Source organism: Toxorhynchites rutilus, chromosome 3, assembly GCF_029784135.1.
Source record: "Toxorhynchites rutilus septentrionalis strain SRP chromosome 3, ASM2978413v1, whole genome shotgun sequence".
NCBI lineage: Eukaryota > Metazoa > Arthropoda > Insecta > Diptera > Culicidae > Toxorhynchites > Toxorhynchites rutilus.
In genome coordinates this window covers 164,984,866-165,004,143 of record NC_073746.1, presented here as the reverse complement: position 1 = coordinate 165,004,143, position 19,278 = coordinate 164,984,866, and the positions used below count along the sequence as shown (strand labels likewise).

Below are 19,278 nucleotides of genomic sequence, written 5' to 3'. Positions count from 1 at the left end.
GACAGTTTATACTGGATCGTAAAGCGAAACGAAATTTGAAGGCAAAGAATCACTCAAAGCTTTTAGAAAATATGGTTGCAACTAGAATGTGTTACCTTGTCCGATCGACAGAATCCTCCTTAAGACTGCATAATAGCCGACCACCCGATGAAAATCCGCGAGCAAGTTGGTCTCATCGTTCCGCAGCTTGAGCCGGGAGGTCGAAGCAATCGGCCAAACGGTGAAGAAGTACTTGGTCAAAATGGACATTTTTATGCGGAAGCGTCAGACGGGATGGCTGAGTCTGAGCAGCGGACAAGCGGCTGGAGGAGCTACCTTTTTGGCGAAATGCGACGTTGTGATCATAATGGATTACGAGACTTGCTTAATGTTGAAGGCTGAGTGTCCAACCCGCTGTTATTTCCTTCGGAACTTACGGTGTACGGGGAGATATACAGTACGAAGTGCCTGACGAAAGTTTCCTCCTTCATAACGCGAAGAGGAACGTGGTTTTTTGACATGGCTTGGTTGTGGCTCATTATGCCATGAAATCACTGGATGAGATGGACCGACAAAAAAAAAAACCATGTACCGAAGGTCGCCAACCCTCCCAACGTCTCCCAAAACCTCAAACGGAGGATCTACCTCAATAATGTTGTGCCGTAAGGTCGCCCTCCAGGTTCTAGGATTATATCTGTAGAAGACTTAGTATACGTAGGATTTTTGCTGTGCATCTGTCGTAATTAAATCAATTATATACTCGGAAGGCTATCATAAGAAAAAAAAGGCGAGTCTTCGGAATACTGTCGTGTGACAGTACATTTGGACTGACTGCATAATGTAAAGGGTATCTGTGTCTGCGACCTTCTAAAGCTAACGGAAAAGTTTCTATGTGGCTCGTGCTGGCCAGGAAACTTCTTTCGACATTCTAGCAATTATTGTTTGTAGTAGTTTTCAATTTCCGCATTTCTACTATTTTGTGGAATTTGCTATGGCTCATCTGTAGATTAATTAAGTTGTGGTCGATTGGTTGAAATTTTTGGGTTCTTTATCCAATTTGAAACCATTTGCTTTGTGGATTCTGAATCATACTGGAATGAGATGCGAAGTAACATTCTATGAATCGTCGCAGCCCACGCGCTGTATCACAGGTACTTGTTTCACAAAGTTTGTTACTCGGAAGATCATCCTTTCTAGAGGTGCTAATAATTCTAGCCCGACTCGTTTATAGCAGAATAACTCGTTCCGAATGCGGCAATATTGCAGCAACGGGGTGAGTAATATAACTAAACAAATGATATCCCGCGTGGCGTTTTAAATTATAACCACGTGTAGGTTACTACACACATTGCAACGAAGAGAAGATGACCCGCTAGCAACGCTAGCATCTTTCGCGTCTGGCAGGCAAAATGATGCTCACCTCGTTGTCAATTTGAATAAACATATATAAATCTATCGACATGGTAATCCGCCCGGGATCAACCATGAGCCTCTTTGTGGAAGCTTTCAGTGAAGTGCTGCAGCAAATGTCAAAGTGTTGCCCCGAGCAACAACTCGCGGATGCACTTTTCGCGTGGCTCCGATTCAATCCTCCTTTCATCATTGCAGCAAGAGTTAATTCTTCTCTCGAGACGAGACGAGAGACGAGTGATGCATAATGCAAACGTGTGTTATTGTTTTTTTGCTCCCTCTACAAAGTCATTCTGTGCTCTGCTGTATGAGGAGGAGGGAAAGGTGGAGATCGCACCCGGCAGCATCTCATTGGAACAAAAATAAAATCGAATCCGTGAATTGCCTGTCGATCTGCGGCATTGTCAGTGAGACACAATCCAACAGATGTATATCGGTCACGTTTCGCTTACAGTTTTATTAGTGGGGTAGCGAAGTATCAATAGCATTGAACATCCTTGTAGCGCGATCTGGATCAAAGGTACAACTTTTCCAGCGTACCAAAGTGCCCTTTCAATTGGATCCTTAACGACAGGTTCATCGATTATGAAAGGGGTATGTAGAGCGTGGTTTTGAGATGGTTGCTAAGGAGCAATTCAGCGCCAAATCAGCCGACCGCTAACCTGACCCTCCCCGTTTTTTTTTTAAACTTGGTACCTATGATGTAAACTACCTAAAATCACAATTTTCAATTTAAATTATGAATGATTTTTCAAACGGGCGTACTCAAAATCATTATTCTTTCTTCAAAATATTTCAAAATCCAGATGAGTGAATAAAATATGATCTTTGACAAAGTTTTTGAAAAATCATGAATTATTTAGGCCTGTTAAAAAATCTTGTTCAAAAATTTAATTTAATATTGAAAATTTGTGTATCCGGAAAAAACACCCCTCAATTTTTGAATTTTTTGCGACAATATCTACGCAAAAACAGCAGAAGAACGGATTCCAGAACATGCATGTAATCCTTGCTATTCGTTTTGAAGGATGTGAAAGCTCTCTTTAGTTTTTCGGTTGAACAGAATCCCGCCCAAGCCAAGCACAAACCTCCACCAAAGTTCCTGGTTGAAAAATATTGTTCCTCCTTCCGGAAATCACGCCAGTACCCGTCGAAACCTTCAGGACCATTCAAATTGATTATTTCTTCACTGAAAATAACCTAAAAATGTTAAAAAAATATAAAAAAAGTCACAGGAGGGTTGTGTTCGAGATACGACCGCATAGTTGACGTAGGATTCCGTTAGGCTATCTGTTGATTTTGGATATATTTGAAGAATTACATTGTTAAATCTTTGATAATGATTTGGTGGCCCTGAAAAGGGCCGTTTTGTTTGGTTGTTGGGTAAAGTTTGTTCACTCCACCAGTGTTTACCGAGTAATGATGAAGAAGGGGTGATAAACAGTCGTTGGATGGTGCGTATCAGATAGAAGATGCCGAAGTGGAAGGAGATATGGTGGAAACCGCCCTCTGTGTTCCTAGACGAGATGCCTCCTGTGTTATGTATGGATGAAATAAAGAAGAAAAAATTCACCGATCAAATATAAGATAATTATCAATATCGAACACAATTATCAATTGTGAAAATATTTTCTCGTCAGTAAAAACATGTTACTTTAATATGGAGAAAACATATTTGAAATGGAAAAGGTGATTTTCTTTTATAATTTTTAGTTTCTGAGTGTTTATTCAACCCAATGCGAATTTTAATTGGACTAACAACACCTAACACTATATGTAGAGCATATGGGGAATCACTTTATCGAATATTTCTTCACTATTCCAATTTTTCTCGCCGTTTGAACTTTCCTTGGGTGGAAATGAATACAACAAAACAGACAGCTCAACCGCAACGACCCGTTCTCAAGCGGGAATACACCTTTATTATTTTTATTTATGAAAATTGAATTAAATCATTGCATATATCAAGTCATTTTTAACACAACTGCTACCATATGCAATTTTACACTTACACTTGTGCTCAATTTTTTATTGATATGAAATTTCACGAAGCAACCACCATTAAAGTTCCAAATTTAAATTTTATTTGCTAAAATCATCGTATCACTCACCCTCCATGCAATACAAAAATGCCCTCGACTTACATATATTTGCAATGTCCCCTCTATCTTCATGTATTTACAATGCCGATTTCCCCCAGGCAGCTTGGTTTTGATGTCTCTGTTAGGGAATCGCCGCATGTGTCGTCAATTTCGACCAATGAGAAGTGGGTATTTCCGTTAGGATGGGGGTTGTAATTTTTCAATTGTTCGATAGTTAGTTCCATGACATATATTATTTTATTCAATAATTTTTTTTTATGGTGTGCCGAAATCGATTGTCGCAAAAATTTCATCAATCCATCATGAAATGACTGAGCTGAGCAAACGCTTATTTGAAATTGGATTGGATTGGACGATGTGCTCGATTTTCGATTTTCAATTTGTCCCCCAATATGTTCCCGAAAGACGTAATCCTACGTCAAAAATGCCGTCTTACATCGAAGAACTTTCCGCAAAATATATTCTTTTAAAAACATTCCTTGTCATAACATACCATGTCCCACTGTCAGTTCATGTGAGCTTCGGCTAAACTCAGACGTATTTCGATGTGATATGGTGTAAGATTTCTACCGTATTAATAAACATATATGGCAAGCAGAACCATGATTCGTAGTACGCGCTTTTCTCATCAGTCTTCAGATATAAAAACATTTAAGTTTACTAATGTTATCGAGTGAAATATGCTAACTTCTGGTAGGGATATGGGAAAGTTGGCGATAAGTACCAAAAATTTGTATATTCTACTAATGTTTGCATTACCAAAGGTATTTGGTAGTTTTCTACCGAATATTTTTCTAAGTGTGGTCTTATACAAACTTGTCACCTAAAAAATACAAGAACATTTGTTAAGGCACAGCTCTAACAAAATCATGCAGTTATTTACCATAGTTATCAATACCAATACACTAGAATATAAATTGAAGCGTTGTTTACAATGACACAAAGCTGCAAGATCATCACCTGGTACTATAGAAGTTGGACAGAGTGTAGAGAAGCTCATAAAACAGAAGGAGCTTTTTGTTTCCTATCTCATTCCAAAGTTAGAAAAATTAATAACACATGATTTCATTAAAAGAAAGCGGATTTTTTTGAAAAATAAATATAACTTGTAGGAAGAAGAATTTGTAGCTATTTGTGATTTCTCAGAAAATTACACTTTTGTACTACAGCATGAAGTCAAAATCATTACAGGAATGGGCAGAAAGCAACTATTCATCCATTTGCGATTTATTTCAAGCAAAAAGGCATGCTCAATCATTTAAGTTTTGTAGTAACTTCCGATAATTTGCGTCATGATTCTAACTTATCGTTAACTTATTGTTCTCAAGAATGATTGATTTTATACGCCAAGAGAAACATTTCAATTTGAACAGCATTTTTTTCATGTCCGTTGGAGCTGCATCACAATATAAAAATAGAAAAAAAACTTTTCCAGTCTTGTCTTTGCCAATCTAGGAATAATATGACATAGATGTTGAATGCCATTTTTTTCAGCATTGCATGGCAAAGGACCCTTAAGACAACGGTACTCACCTTTTTTTTTTTCAAAGGGGCCATAAATACGTGTTAGTCGTGGTGTCATGGGCCGCAAAAAATGAATAAAGAAGGGTGGTGTTTAATACACAATCACATTGCTTTATAGAAATTCAAGAAAAGAACACTCTGGCACAAACATCTGGTAGCACTGATAAGGATGAATGAATGTTTTGGAACGCGAACTTTTCACGAAGCAATAAAAAAGCCAATTTGATTGAGCCAATCTCGAAACTAACTCTCAGAATTAACATATACTGTTGATTGTTCGCTGTCTAGAGCGACTCTGAAACACTGAACTTACTGATTATCCAAGTAGATCATATTCACGAAAATTAATTAATCGATCGGTAAAAGTCACTAATTAATCATTCACGATTTATCAGTCATCCTATTAGCGACCAGATGGCAGCGGTAGCGATGCTTTCCGAATGGCCATCCGACGATATGCATCAACCGCTGAATAATCTTGTCTTCGATGGGCTTTCAAGCATATTTATAGATTTTTGTGATTTCAATAGTTTGTTTACAATGCAGTTTTTGTGCCATGGAAAAAAGTTTTTGGGTCAATAACAAACAAACCGAAATTTTAAGATGCAGCAATGATGAGGTCAGAAATACCGAAGCACTCTCCACCAGACGACATGAAAATCGACGCGGTGCCTCCACTGATCAAAACTGCACCACTGTGTGCAATATCTATCTCCAATTCTGCCTTTGTATCGAGCAAACCCACTGTGCTTGACACCAGCAATGAGAAAGATCGCTGTCTGCTAGCTGGTGCGAGACTGTAACTTGAATAATGATGACCATTTGAATTATAAAGGTTTCAAAATAAAATAAAAATAAAAATGAAACATTTTTTAAGAGTGCATGCTTCCTTCATATAGCCCCAATAATAACCTGAAACATAGCATAGGGACATAGGAAGACACCGAATTATTGGGACCAACCGTTTCTGAGTAAATTTTTTTGGAAAATTCTCAATCAATTTTTGTTTGGGCCCTTCTCAAAACTAAGGTTAGAGTCAACAAGGAAATCCGATGATTATGTCCTTTTTGGACATAAAGAATGCGTTTGCAAAATCTGAGCCAGATAAAAAAATAAAAATAAATCGACCTTCGAATTTGAATTAAAATTCGTGAAATAGAAAAGGACTGCTGCTGGACACTACGACTAAGGTTCCGACATCGTATAGAAATTTTACTAACATTATTTTCACTATAAAAAAATGGTTATATCTCGAAAACGATTGGTTCGAGAATAAAACGTTAATTATAGTTTTCCATGTAGAATCGCATGTAGATTCTATTTTTAATATTACATTTCCTAAACGGTTTAGATTTTGCAGAGCATTGAAATTCCGTAAACTTTAAAAAAATCATATATCCATTTTTATGAGCTTACCACGGCACCACTGTACGTCAAACTTTGATTAATTGGAAGAGCTTTCCAACAAGAATATGCAAAACAAATATCGAAGAGTGTGGGGGAGGTGGGTCGTTTTTAGATATAAAAGTTTTTAATTTTAAATTCAATTTTCGAGTAAGATATTTTGACAGTGTATTCAAAATGTCATTTCTCCTAAATAGTTCATTAGTTTTTCAGACAACTTTGTCAAACATCTTATTTCAAACAGACATCTGGATTTTGAGCTTTTGAGTTGGAGATTTTTTGAAAGAAAGATAAATTACCAATAATTTAGAAAACGCTCTATTCAAAAATCATTCGTAATATAAATTTGTCATTGGTCATTGATAATGAATATTGTGACTTTAGGTAGTTTCTATCATAAGTACCAAGTTAAAAAAAAAGTAGATAGGTCTGGGCCTAGAGGCACGGACGGGAGCTTGACGAAGGACTGTGATTGTTTGTAGTGATAGGATTTGAATTAAGTTTTTTCATTGTTCAACAATCCATAATTTTTCCTCTTTTGATACATCAAATGTAGGTCCTGGAAAAACAGTTTCTCATATTAAATTATATCCATTTAACGGGTAAGATGAGGTAGAATCTGGAACCACATTCAAACATGGACGCGAGGAGCTCGACACAATTTTGACGTGGGACTACGTCTAACCGGAGAATGTGGGGGGTAAAATGAAAACCTAAACACAGAACATGCAGGAAAAAATGAAAGATTCCGAATGCTTATAACTCGAACATTTCTTACTGGATCGGAAAGATGTTTGCATCAATTGATAAGGAATATTTCTATACATCTATCGCAATTAATAAAATGTTATTTTTCATTAGATAAACAATTGAATAACTGTTAAATGTAAAGCGTTATCTAAACGCCCTAACTGCCTCGTTTTGATTGGCCCGATTTACGGTTTTCCCAACACAGCCATCATAATCAAGCAGCCTTGGGGAAATTGGCATTGCAAAAACATGGGAGTATTGGGACTTTTGTTCTCACCGAAATGTGTTCCCTAACACAGACTTCAAAACCAAGCATTGTTGGAGAAATCGGCATTGCAAATACATGAAGGTCGGGGGTATTTTTGATCCGACTGAAAGTGTTTCCCTAACACAGACTTCAAATACATGGAGCGTGGGGAAATTGGCATTGCAAATACATGCAAGTCGGGGGTATTTTTGTTCCGACTGAAATGTGTTTCCCCAACACAGACTTCAAAACCAAGGTGTCTGGGGAATTGGGCTTTGCAAATAAATGCAAACTGCAAGTACTTTTGTACTCGTCTGTCTTTGTGCAGACTAGAATATTGTTGATTCATGCAAGGCGCACCCATATTTTTTTTGTACTCCAAAAAGTATTTTCCTAACACAGATTACAAAAGCGGGTACGAACACATCGCTTTGGCTCGACTATTCAAGATTATATTGAAGGATATGTCTTCATATCTTCTGCTCACTGAATTTCTACGCATACCATTTGATGATTAGACAAAATGTTGATAACCATTTGCTGCGATAACGCCCTTTGATTAAGCAATATGCTTTCGGCGAACATGTCAAAATCGAAACCGAGTCTTCAGGCACTCAAATCAAGCAAATTTGTATCTCTCAAGTAGATATAAACACATGAGAGGTACAAACTCCAGAGGGAAATGTAAAATAAAATAATCGTTTGATAATTCTTCCGTTCATATATTTTGTCCAAATATACATCAATAATATATATAATACAAACGTAGATAGACTGTCATTAAATTCACTTGTAATGAAGAACATAATCTATCACAATGCATGAAACATAGCATTTATTCAATCTCTTTACTCACAAAGCAAATATATTGAATTCAATTGAATTCGGAAATTGTTTCAATCAATCAACAATTTAATCAATACAAACAAATGATTGTTAAGCTATGGTAGTCTCACGTAAACCTTGAATATGTACAATTTGAATAAAAAATAGCAAATACAACTTTTATTTTTATATCGATGTTCAAAAATGTCCATAAAATACCATTAAAGCCATGGAGTGAATGGAGAACGAACAAGTGAATTCAGGGAAATGAAGCGGCAAAATAATAACGTAATTACTTCTAAGGAAGACACATATGGGTAACATAATATTAAGATCGCGACTACTCAAGCACAATACAATAACTGATAAATGCCTATTATCGGCAAATGGAGATTATTATGGAGTTCATTATACACATCGACTCATATTGTGAGCTAACGCCCGAATGTAGGCAAAAAGATTGCTCGTTGCGTTGTGGGGGAAAACGTGTGGTTAGTAAAATCGAAATAACATACCCATTTTAATCGTCAAATTGTAAACTTTTTTTTAACTATATTCACTGTTCATGTTTTAACCCTTAGAGTACGGAGTCTATTTTATAACATAATGGACGGAGTAGGGTCACTAAAGTCCCCCAAACGAAAAACTTACCTTATAATTATAAATAAATTAATAATAGAATGCCACTAATATGTTTCTATAAAGTATTTAAAATAAAGCTCGACTACCTAAAAGGAAAAAGAGAGAAAGAATTTATTTACGAAGTTATTAAAGAAAAACTAATATTTGGGGACCGAAAGTCCTCCACTCCGTACTCTAAGTGTTAAGGTAAAAAATTGCTGGACAAATTTTCTATCTAATGGCATACAACATATATATCGCAAGAACGGGTTTGCGTAATACGCGTTTGAAATATCTTGATGAATCATTACATGACTCATTTTCAATTTCGTAGAGTGACCTCCCTATATAGAAATCAAAGACGTAGTCCTACGTCAAAATCGAAGAGAGTCGCGTCAAAATTTGCCGTTTTTCGGCTAATTTGGCATGGAATTGCTCCATGAGTTCCAGAAAGCTACTCCATATTATTGCAGGGTCTACGGATGTCATAGAATTGAGTATTTTTTGGAAAACTCAGAGTCGAGAGAGTTATGACTCTGACTTCCAATTTGACGTTTTGAGCGAAGAAAAACTTAGTTAGATAATGTGGCTATCTCAGCACACGCTTGCACTATTTGTGCCTCGTGTTAAAACTAGCCCCCATCCTCGAAAGCTTATCACACATTTTCCCCCAAAATCCTTGTCATTGAACTTTTTGAACTCACCATAAATCGTAACTAAGCCGACCACTGCCCCGAAAATCCTGTTTGTCTACTCGAGAATCTTTTCGAGTAAATGGCTTTAGTTATCGCCAAAATTTGCATACGCTTGATTTTCGTAATGGGATTCATCGAATCCGGCCCGCCTGCCGTAGATTCTTTCATAATAATGTTACGTCTTCGGTGACGCGCCTTGCGCGAGATGTGAGATGTTAAAAACTAAAAGTGATAGCGTCAGCTTTCCGCGACTGATACAGTTTTGTCTGCGTGTGAAAGTTGCCACCGAAGTGGTTTAATAGTGTTTCGGGTTGAAGTTTTGCGACAACTTGCGGTGGAATTTGAAAATGAAAGCATCTCGTGACGATGCGGCTATTTTTGTATCAATTTCTTGCGAACTTTCGTAGCTGATTTGGTCATCTCCACTTTTAGATTGGAATACCTGTCTCTTGTTGATTGGGCGGCAGACGGTCAAGTTCAATGACATGGCAGAATGCTACGCCATTCTTACTTATTCTACCCAGCTGGTGATAATCTGCAAGACGCCATCGTGTTCTTCCCGCGCGGAGAAGTCAGTGACATTGGTTGGTAACTTACTGGTTTTGTTTTGAATTTATAATGATGGTTCTGGTGCGCTGTGATAAGTTGAAGTTGTGGATTTTTCGGGCGTGAAAGAACATACCTGAAAAAAGAGAAAATGAGAAGAAAATTAGAAAATATAGAGTTTTGAGTGAACGAAGTTCTTTAGAAAGTATGATAAATACAAGAAAATACTAGTTAATCTTCCCATCAAGGGATTATAAATCATGAGACGAAAGTTCAAATTTTAGTTCATCCTGATCATGAAGAAAAACAACTCAACAGCTCCATTCATGTCCTCGAATGTCAAACAGACGACGTTTTGCCATTAGCACAATTAATCAGCACACATCTTTGAACTTCCCCACATATCACTACCCTGGTTCGAGAAAATTAATTAGCATTAGTAAACCCCATCTTACGAGGTAGCTCAACGCCTCTCGCCACGACGTTTAGATGGTGAACGCCATTCAACCATGGACCGTAAATCAGTGCGACTTAATTGTGTGCGCGGTCCTATCTGTCATATCGTCTAATGTCAAGGTCTTGTGTGTGCTGGAAGGCGTGATGACTATCATTTCCCACTACTGTGTGTGTGTGCATTGGGAATCTACTAATCGTGTGAAGATGAGCCCCGTGTATCAGATTACTACTACTCCGTGCGGGGAAGGGGATGGGTTCCGCTAGGCCATACAACAGGGCGGTACGGGTCGGGAATGCTCGCCCCGAAGTAAGAGGTGGGTAATAAAGTTTGAAATTGAAACGATGATGTTTGCCTTTGCCTTTGTAAAGATTCCGCCTGCTGGCTAATTCGGTCCGTGCTGTCAATGAGGATAAACATTGTTACCATTTTACGATTGTTATTATCAACGATGGAAACCGGATTATCCGAATTTGGCACTGCATTTATGATCGTGACTGTCAAACGCAGAAATCGAACCGCTACTTTGCGGAACGGCACCTCTCATTCGATTGAGGAAATGTTTCATCGTTTGACATGGCCTTGACTTTTTGTTGGATGTATAATTAGGCGGAGAGCCTTCCTTAGATCGGCTGTATATGTTTTGAACTTGAAAGTAAAGCAGCTTGGAGGATATCCTCCGTTCATTGATTGGATCCAGTTGAATTGGGTGTGATGATTTGCAAATGTTTTGTGCTCACTCGACAAAAAAAAAATGGAGGAGCAAAGTGCAACATCGAATTTTTAGTGGTTCTTGAACATCAGTTCTAGTTTTGGAATATCCCACTTATATATTTTTGTTCCAATGTGTGAATGGCCGTAAGACAGAGTATCGAGAAGAAAATCGTATTGTCTTTAAATTTTGTAGCTTACACAAAATTGTCACAATCAAAGACTACAATCTTCAAACTTAGAACATTTAATTTTATTGCAACAGAAGGTTTTAGTGTGACCTAACTGTTTGCAATTAGTGCATGACATTATTTTGGGAGTAAATAATCGAACTGGAAGACGAAGCTTATCAATGAGAACATAATTTGGAAGAGCTGTGCCCTCGAAGGAGATTCTAAAAGAACCAGATGGGAAATATTTCTTCTCGTTGCCATCAATTATAAATGAATTCAGCGATCGAACTTCTAAAATTTTCACATGAGGAAGTTTTACATCATGAAAAATACCCTCTGCGAAATCTGCTAGTTGGAGAGATTTTTCCGAAACCACACCATCGATTTCAACAATGTGTGCCGGAATATACACTCGATATTCAGCAGTGAACAAAGAATTATCAACAACTGCGTTAGCGTCTTTACAATCCGAGAGCACAACACGAAGTTTGTCTTTATTCACTTTTGTAATCTCCAAGACACTTGAGTAATTAGATTTCAAGCCTTTACAAATTTGGGACACTCTTAACGGTTTCCCTTTGGGACGGAAGAATACCACCCAACGATTTTTCGATGAACCCGAAACGTCCTGGTATTGTCGTATTCGAGAAAGATTCTTGAGAGGAATATTCTCAATGATTGGATGTTGAGGAGAATTAATTAGATTTTGAACCGAACTGAGTGAAACAGAATCAGTTGTTGGCTGTGTCGAATTTAACTGTGATTGTTTTTTATTTTTCTTCAAAGGACGAACTTCAGAAAAGCAATTACTAGGAGGCTACGATGCTCATATTAACATCGGAGGGTTCGTTCCCCTCCATTTAGATAGAATTGTGTAATAAAAATGAGAGCAGAGAGAGCATAAAATGCCTAACACACACAGAAAATGAAACTATTATTTTTGTATATAAAAAAAAATAAAATAAAATAAAATAATTAATTAAGTAACACAAAATAAAAACTTAGCTGTTTTATATTTTCCAGAGGCAGGGAATCTTCAGAAATCCTGCACCAAGGTTCAATACAGCGGGAAACTTCACACACCGAAAAACACTTGAAAATTCAAAATTCGTATATCCTCTTCGGGGAATTCCACTCGCTATACAAATGGCTCCAATAACTTCACAACTTCTTCGAGAAATAGTCTTCAAAACACTGAAATGATCTACAAGAAAAAATTTCGAAGAAAATCTGCAATATTCGTTATGATGAAAATTATACGTCACCTTTATTCCACGGCTTGCTGATGTATATGAATTTCATTAACCTATTATTAGTTATATTTATATTTTTTTTTCCATTTATATTTTAATTTGTCAACTCTCCCTTATTCGATGTTCTGTAACTCGCTGTTTTCCCTAACTCGATGGATTTCATGGCACCTTTGATTTATTTTACAAGCATTCTTCTCTCCATAACTCGAGTTAGGGAGGTAACTCGATGGTCCCTTGGATATCGAGTTAGGGAGAGTTGACTGTATCTCTTATATCTTAGCAATTATGTTCGATCTTGTGGTATATCTTTTATATCTTTTGAATTTCAGGTCGAGCATACAAATGTTAGGATGTAGAATTTTGGAGGATTTGTGCCTACGGAAGAAAAGAAAGTTAACACGTTCGTCGCCCAATGCGATGTTTCTGAGTTTCTCGCGGTGCCCAACTTGCGGATAAACTATTAAATCAAGATCAAGCTTAATTTGTAGTCAACTTTTACATGCTCTAGCAATATTTCTTTTAGTTTAAAGTTGAATTGACAACAATAACACATGCCAATGTCATGTTATATGGGTTTCGCACAAACCATCCGTACTGCAAATTAATAAAAAGCTTAAAGTATAAAAAGTATTAACATTATAATAATATAGTCATAATTTTATTATTTTTCTACATATCCTATAGTTACATTTAGGTGGTGTTCTATCAAATTTCTTTTAAAAATCCTATCCAATTTGAACGAGGAAAGTGTCACCCATATCTGAGTGACGGAGTGACGAACGTGCTAGAGCTCTCACACTCCCGCGGGCTTTCCCCTTTAACAATAGAATTCAAATCAAAATTTAACAAACCAATTCATTTTATACAGCTACTGATGTGACAACGTTCGAAAATCCGGAGGGCATTCGTAAAAAAATTATAATTAGGATCATATAACATAACTAACCAATTTCTTCAACAGATACAATTTGCTAATAGTGATAGTAATAGTAATAGTAATAGTAATAGTAATAGTAATAGTAATAGTAATAGTAATAGTAATAGTAATAGTAATAGTAATAGTAATAGTAATAGTAATAGTAATAGTAATAGTAATAGTAATAGTAATAGTAATAGTAATAGTAATAGTAATAGTAATAGTAATAGTAATAGTAATAGTAATAGTAATAGTAATAGTAATAGTAATAGTAATAGTAATAGTAATAGTAATAGTAATAGTAATCAAACTACAAACTACGCCGGTAACACCGGCTGAGTGCATCCTATGGCTCACCTTCCCTACTAACACATTCCTAAATTCCCGTGACATTTATGAGAGGTCGTAGAGTTCTCTGCATCTCTTATGAGTAAATGTCGAACTAACACTCCTTCCCGTTCCTTAGCAGTTGCAAGGACGTGGCCAGGACAATTCTTTACTGTTGGAGAAAACATGCCTTCATTTAAGAGATATTACTAATCATCAGCAACGGAACTTAACAGTTCTGGATTAGTACCACCTACGATATTGTGCAACTTGCTCGTGATGATCGTGATTTTTCCTGATGTTTGATTTTACTTCATCAGAATAAAAGTTTTTATTTTTTTTTATCTGTATTATAGTAACTTTCAACTCATTTGGCTGGTTCGTCACTCTTACTTCCATTTTTGGAAGAATGTCGGGAGTGAGAATTGAACTCGTGACCTTTAGCGTGAGTGGCATGGATGTTACCACTACGCCAGATCCGCAATAATTATAATAGGATCCCTGCCAAAGTTTTCCCGGTTGGAAATGCGAGCTAAAAAAATAACCTACATAAAAAATGCTCTCCGATCCGCACTTGTATAATGCTTACTTTTTCCTTCGTTAAACATTATAATTAATCTATTCCGAAGCAATTTGCGTTAATAAGAGGTTGTTGACATCTCGTAGTTGGCGTAAAAGAAAGATCAGATTTGCACGCTCAAAAAAGTTTCACATAGCTTTGAATGAAATTAAGTACTTGATGTTTTTCAAGCTCTACTGCTTAACCATCTGTCTGTACATTCCCTGATATTTCCACAAAGAACTCATTTCTATAATATGAAATCATCAGATACAGTTTCGATGCTTTTCACATTGTTCGTGGAAAAACTAGTTTCTCTTTTACGTAGAACACATATTCGATAGAGAGAAGTGAAATTTCATGCATATTTTTTATTTAAAAAAAACGCAGCTTTAAAAAATCTGAAGAATCCATTATGATTTTCCCTTCACAACGACAGAACATGAAGCTAAACACCGTTAACGCGAATTGAATGAATGAGCATTGAGGATAGTATTGAGAGATCTTTTTTCTTTCACTGCAGTATCATACTTCTTGCTACCAGCTAGCCTTACAGACATTTGGTAGATTCTATACATAGATATGATTCAAAAACAAATGAGAATATGTAATCCAGGACAAAAAGAATTAGCCAATGTGATAGACGTCGTGTCCCGTAAGGGATAAACTTTTTGTCTCTTTGATAACACGATAAATTAATTTGAAGTCTTGCCTGGGAGTTACTGTCCTACCAGTTAACCAGCCGGGCAATGCACTGATCAGATTATCACAGGTTCAGGTCCATACAAAGTTCACTCGAGGGAAAGAAAAACTTTGACTTTATGGACAGCATAAAAATACCTTCAGCAGTTTTCGATGGGAAATCAAAGGTGCTCTGGGACGATGGTGAAAGACAACTGTGCACATAAAACTGAATAAATGTATGTCTGCCTTCAAAAATGATGCGGCACGTTCTTCCAGGACGATCCAATATGTACTATCCTGATTTTTATTTTCATTCTTCCTGAGAATTACGGTTGGCAACACCGGTCACAATATCACTCATCATTCATTTTCTTCCTAGAACGTTACCGTAATGCATTTTAACATCAATTACTCTTTCGTCTTTGATCATCAATAATTCAATATCAATAATTCAAATAATTCAAATGATTGCAGTTTTTGTGTACAAAATCGTATAATTGCTTTGGCAATAGCAATATTAAAATTTATATATTTTGAATTAATATATATTGTATTATTATCAGTTTTTTAATATATTTTGTTCTCTATTTCTCTGCTTACAGGTACTTGAAACGAGAATAATTCGACATGAATAATCTATAGTGAGTAAATTAATTAAATTGCAACAGACGAAACAAGATATACCATTCATAAGCATCCTATATATCGAAATGGTTCTCGCAGTTTATCTGCCTTCTAATTAGAAGTATATAATTTTATTCGACGGATATACCTTCTATATGCCGCAAATAGATTTGAAATTAATGTTTTGGTGATTTTTTTAAGATAACTTTCAAGTTGAAAAGTTGAAAAAAAATCGTTTCAACTTGCCTCGGTGTACCTTATATAGAACAAGATTCGTTGCAGTTGATCGTTTGGGCATGAAGCCATGTGTTCCTCGGCGATGTAATTGTTGCAAGCATGAGAAATGAAGTCCAATACAATAATCTTAAAAAGCTTGGACCTGGCACATAGACATGCGATTCCTGTATAATTCTTAACATCCTTTTTGCAACCTTTTTTGAAAACAGGAAAGACGAAAGATTTTTTCCATGCTTTCGGAAAAGTGCCACTTAGGATGGAACGGAGGAACAAGATGCTCAGCAGTAACGAAAGGCTGTTAGGGTACATGTTCAAAATTACAGATGGGATATTGTCGGGTCCAGCATTCGTTCCGTTTACAGCAAGCCTTTTCTACAGATTTGGAGTTTATTACAGGGTAGGCTCCGATAGATGCCAGGCAGGGTATACTGTCAACAGTTGCAGAGACCTGATCATTGCTGAGACTTCTCCTAATGAAAATACCACTGAATTGATTCCGATATAGTTCATAAATATCTTCTCTCGTGTTTGCTTCAATGTTGTCGCGCGTCATAACTGAAGGTAGACCAGATTATTTCCTTTGACTATCAACATGTTTCCAGAATCCTCTTGGGTTAGCACGCAGATTTGTTTGGATGTGGTTGAGATACGCGGTGTGTTAAGCATTATTCAGACGTTTGTAATTCCTGTTTGCAGAAGAATAACGTTCCTTCCATAGATCATCGGGATGTTTGGAAAGTTTCCTTAGGTGGAATCTTTTCATGGCTTTCAAACGTTTTGAGTTCCTGTTTGTCCATGAAGAGTTAAGCAATTTACTGGCCTTCTTCTTAGAAACAAATTGTTCAATCGCGTAAAGCAACATATTGGGCATGGAAAAAATGAAACATCGCAAGAATGACCAAATTCGTTTCTGAGAAAACGTCCATCACACGGGAATATATACAAATAACGATTTACCGTAGCGAAGATGCGCTATTTATCAATTCATTCAATCAATCAATTTAAACCTGTGGTGCAGGTTTGTAATACCTGTCATAAAAAACAGAAACTGTGCAGTGGCGATATCGTAACTAATGAGGTACATCATAGGTACGATTATTGCTGGTTGAAAACGTCTTAAATTGCATGAAACATTATTTTCAATTCTTTCCAATACAAAGCAAATAAATTTTCCACGACAGTTTGAGCGTACTTTTGAAATTTACATTCTCTTTGCTTTAGTAAGGAAAGGATAAACAGTGTTGTTTATTTATTGTAACGCCAACCAATAACGCAGAAGTTAGCATCAGAATGAAATAAATTCAAAAGTTGTATGAAAAAAAGGGAGATTGTGGAGGCGATCTGGCGTAGTGGTAACATCGATGCCTCTCACGCTAAAAGTCACGAGTTCAATTCTCACTCCCGACATTCTTCCAAAAATGGAAGTAAAAGTGACGAACCAACCAAATGAGTTGAAAATCACTATAATACTGAAAAAAAAGGGAGATTGGAAAAATATTATTTAAAACAAATCATAACTATTATAAGATCGTTATTTTAAAAATTTTTTAAATTATGTATGAAATTTAAACAAATCTATGACGTGTATCTGCAGATTCTTGATTTCAAAAGGTTTAAAAATTCTACTGAAATACTGATTATTCTGTAGATATAATAACCCAGCAAGAGACATGTACAACATTTTCCAACGCATTGGAAGTGCTCCTTGCTGAAACGCGCTGTTAAGAATGAAGACTAGTGACTCGGATTTAATTATTGCACAGCGATGGGATGCCTATCGGTTCAAAAGAACGAAACTGACAGGATCTTTTGTTTGCCATTTACCAAGCTCCAAAAAGATTTGGGAACCCGGCAAAGGTCAATTGATTTAGATTCGAGAGTATTTAATTTTGGTTTCACGGATGCAAACAAAAACATATTTTGGACATATTGGAAACACCATAATGATTTATCATCGTCGTGATCAGAAATTCCCAACCTGACAGGTTGTTTGCGGATGTGAGGAAGTTAGCGCTCCCTGCATTACTTCTGGAACTATAAACGGTGAGGTAAACAAAAACGTGTGTCTTCAGAAGCGATTATTTATAATCGGTGATTCAATAAGTGAATTGAATCATGGAAACCTTGTGTAACTGAAATAATTGCAATCTTGAGAGCACTGGAAGTCGAAGGCTTCAACAGACGTTTTGACATGACATGATTAGCACTTATTTGGCAATTTTGTCTAATTGAATTCCAATATATGGTTTTCTAGTCATGACTTTTAAGTACCGTATATTTTTTATGAAAGTGGAGCAAGGATTTTTGCGATGCGAGCTATTGTCAAATTGTGTATAGTGAACTGCGTTAGACATTCTAGAGGATTTTTAATTGGATGATTTAGCAGGTCAAATATTATAGCCGAAAGTGAGATGCTTCATGAGCGGATATTTCGCGAACGACTGCCCAACGGCAAGTTAAGTTGTGGTTAATTCAAGGCAATGTAGGAAGTAGGAAGTTGGATGTTGCATTTGAACTCATAACCAGCGTAAAAAGAAAGCTAGATAGCTCCTTTTGTGTGCAAACGGTTGTACAATGGGGCGAGCAAAATTGTTTCGACCCATGAAAATTAGAAACCCAGCTGAATCGGGCACTTCAAATCGTTTTGTTATCTTTTTGCATGAACTTGTTTTTACTCCCTTACAGCTTCAACAGAAGCAGGTTTGCCGGGCGTTACATATTGCTGTGGATAATTTCTTACCGTAATGATCAATTCGCACTGCTTCTGGGATGGTAATCATTCCAAACGGAATGCATTAACAGAATGATTAGTGTCATTTCTGTCGGCTTTTTAATTCGTTTTGTATTTTGTATGTGTTTTGTTTTGTAGATGTACCAAGACTGGAACGATCAAAATATCTTGGCATCTAGAAACACTATAAACCCGAAGATCCTGCTCATGCACAATAATGTATTATCATCATTGGAAATTCCGCACAGGATACATTATAGTTTAACATCATTTTCTTAAAAATTATAGGACAATAGCGTGTAAACACAATCGAAAAATATGTAGTTACGTTTTGAATTTCTGATTTCTGTTACTGAGAACACCTTCTACATGTTATTCTATAATATTTAAGCTACCCTATGGCAACGAATACTGATCAAAAGTGGAAAAAGGGAAACAAAAACCAAAAATCATACATGATTCCGCGTGTGGATGTAATTTTAGCTACTTCGATATTAAGCATTTTG

The 19,278-nt window shown here is 36.5% G+C and overlaps 2 protein-coding genes and 1 pseudogene across 2 annotated transcripts in view; 2 read left to right on the top strand and 1 right to left on the bottom strand.

Moving 5' to 3' along the window:
- Positions 1-19,278, bottom strand: part of LOC129780298 (6-phosphofructo-2-kinase/fructose-2,6-bisphosphatase 1-like) — a 270,999-nt gene that overhangs the window by 110,473 nt on the left and 141,248 nt on the right. The gene's annotated exons all lie outside the window — the stretch shown is intronic.
- Positions 1-19,278, top strand: part of LOC129780299 (alpha-N-acetylgalactosaminidase) — a 173,307-nt gene that overhangs the window by 58,640 nt on the left and 95,389 nt on the right. The window lies entirely within an intron of this gene.
- On the top strand, positions 17,086-17,265 carry LOC129781005 (U4 spliceosomal RNA; annotated as a pseudogene).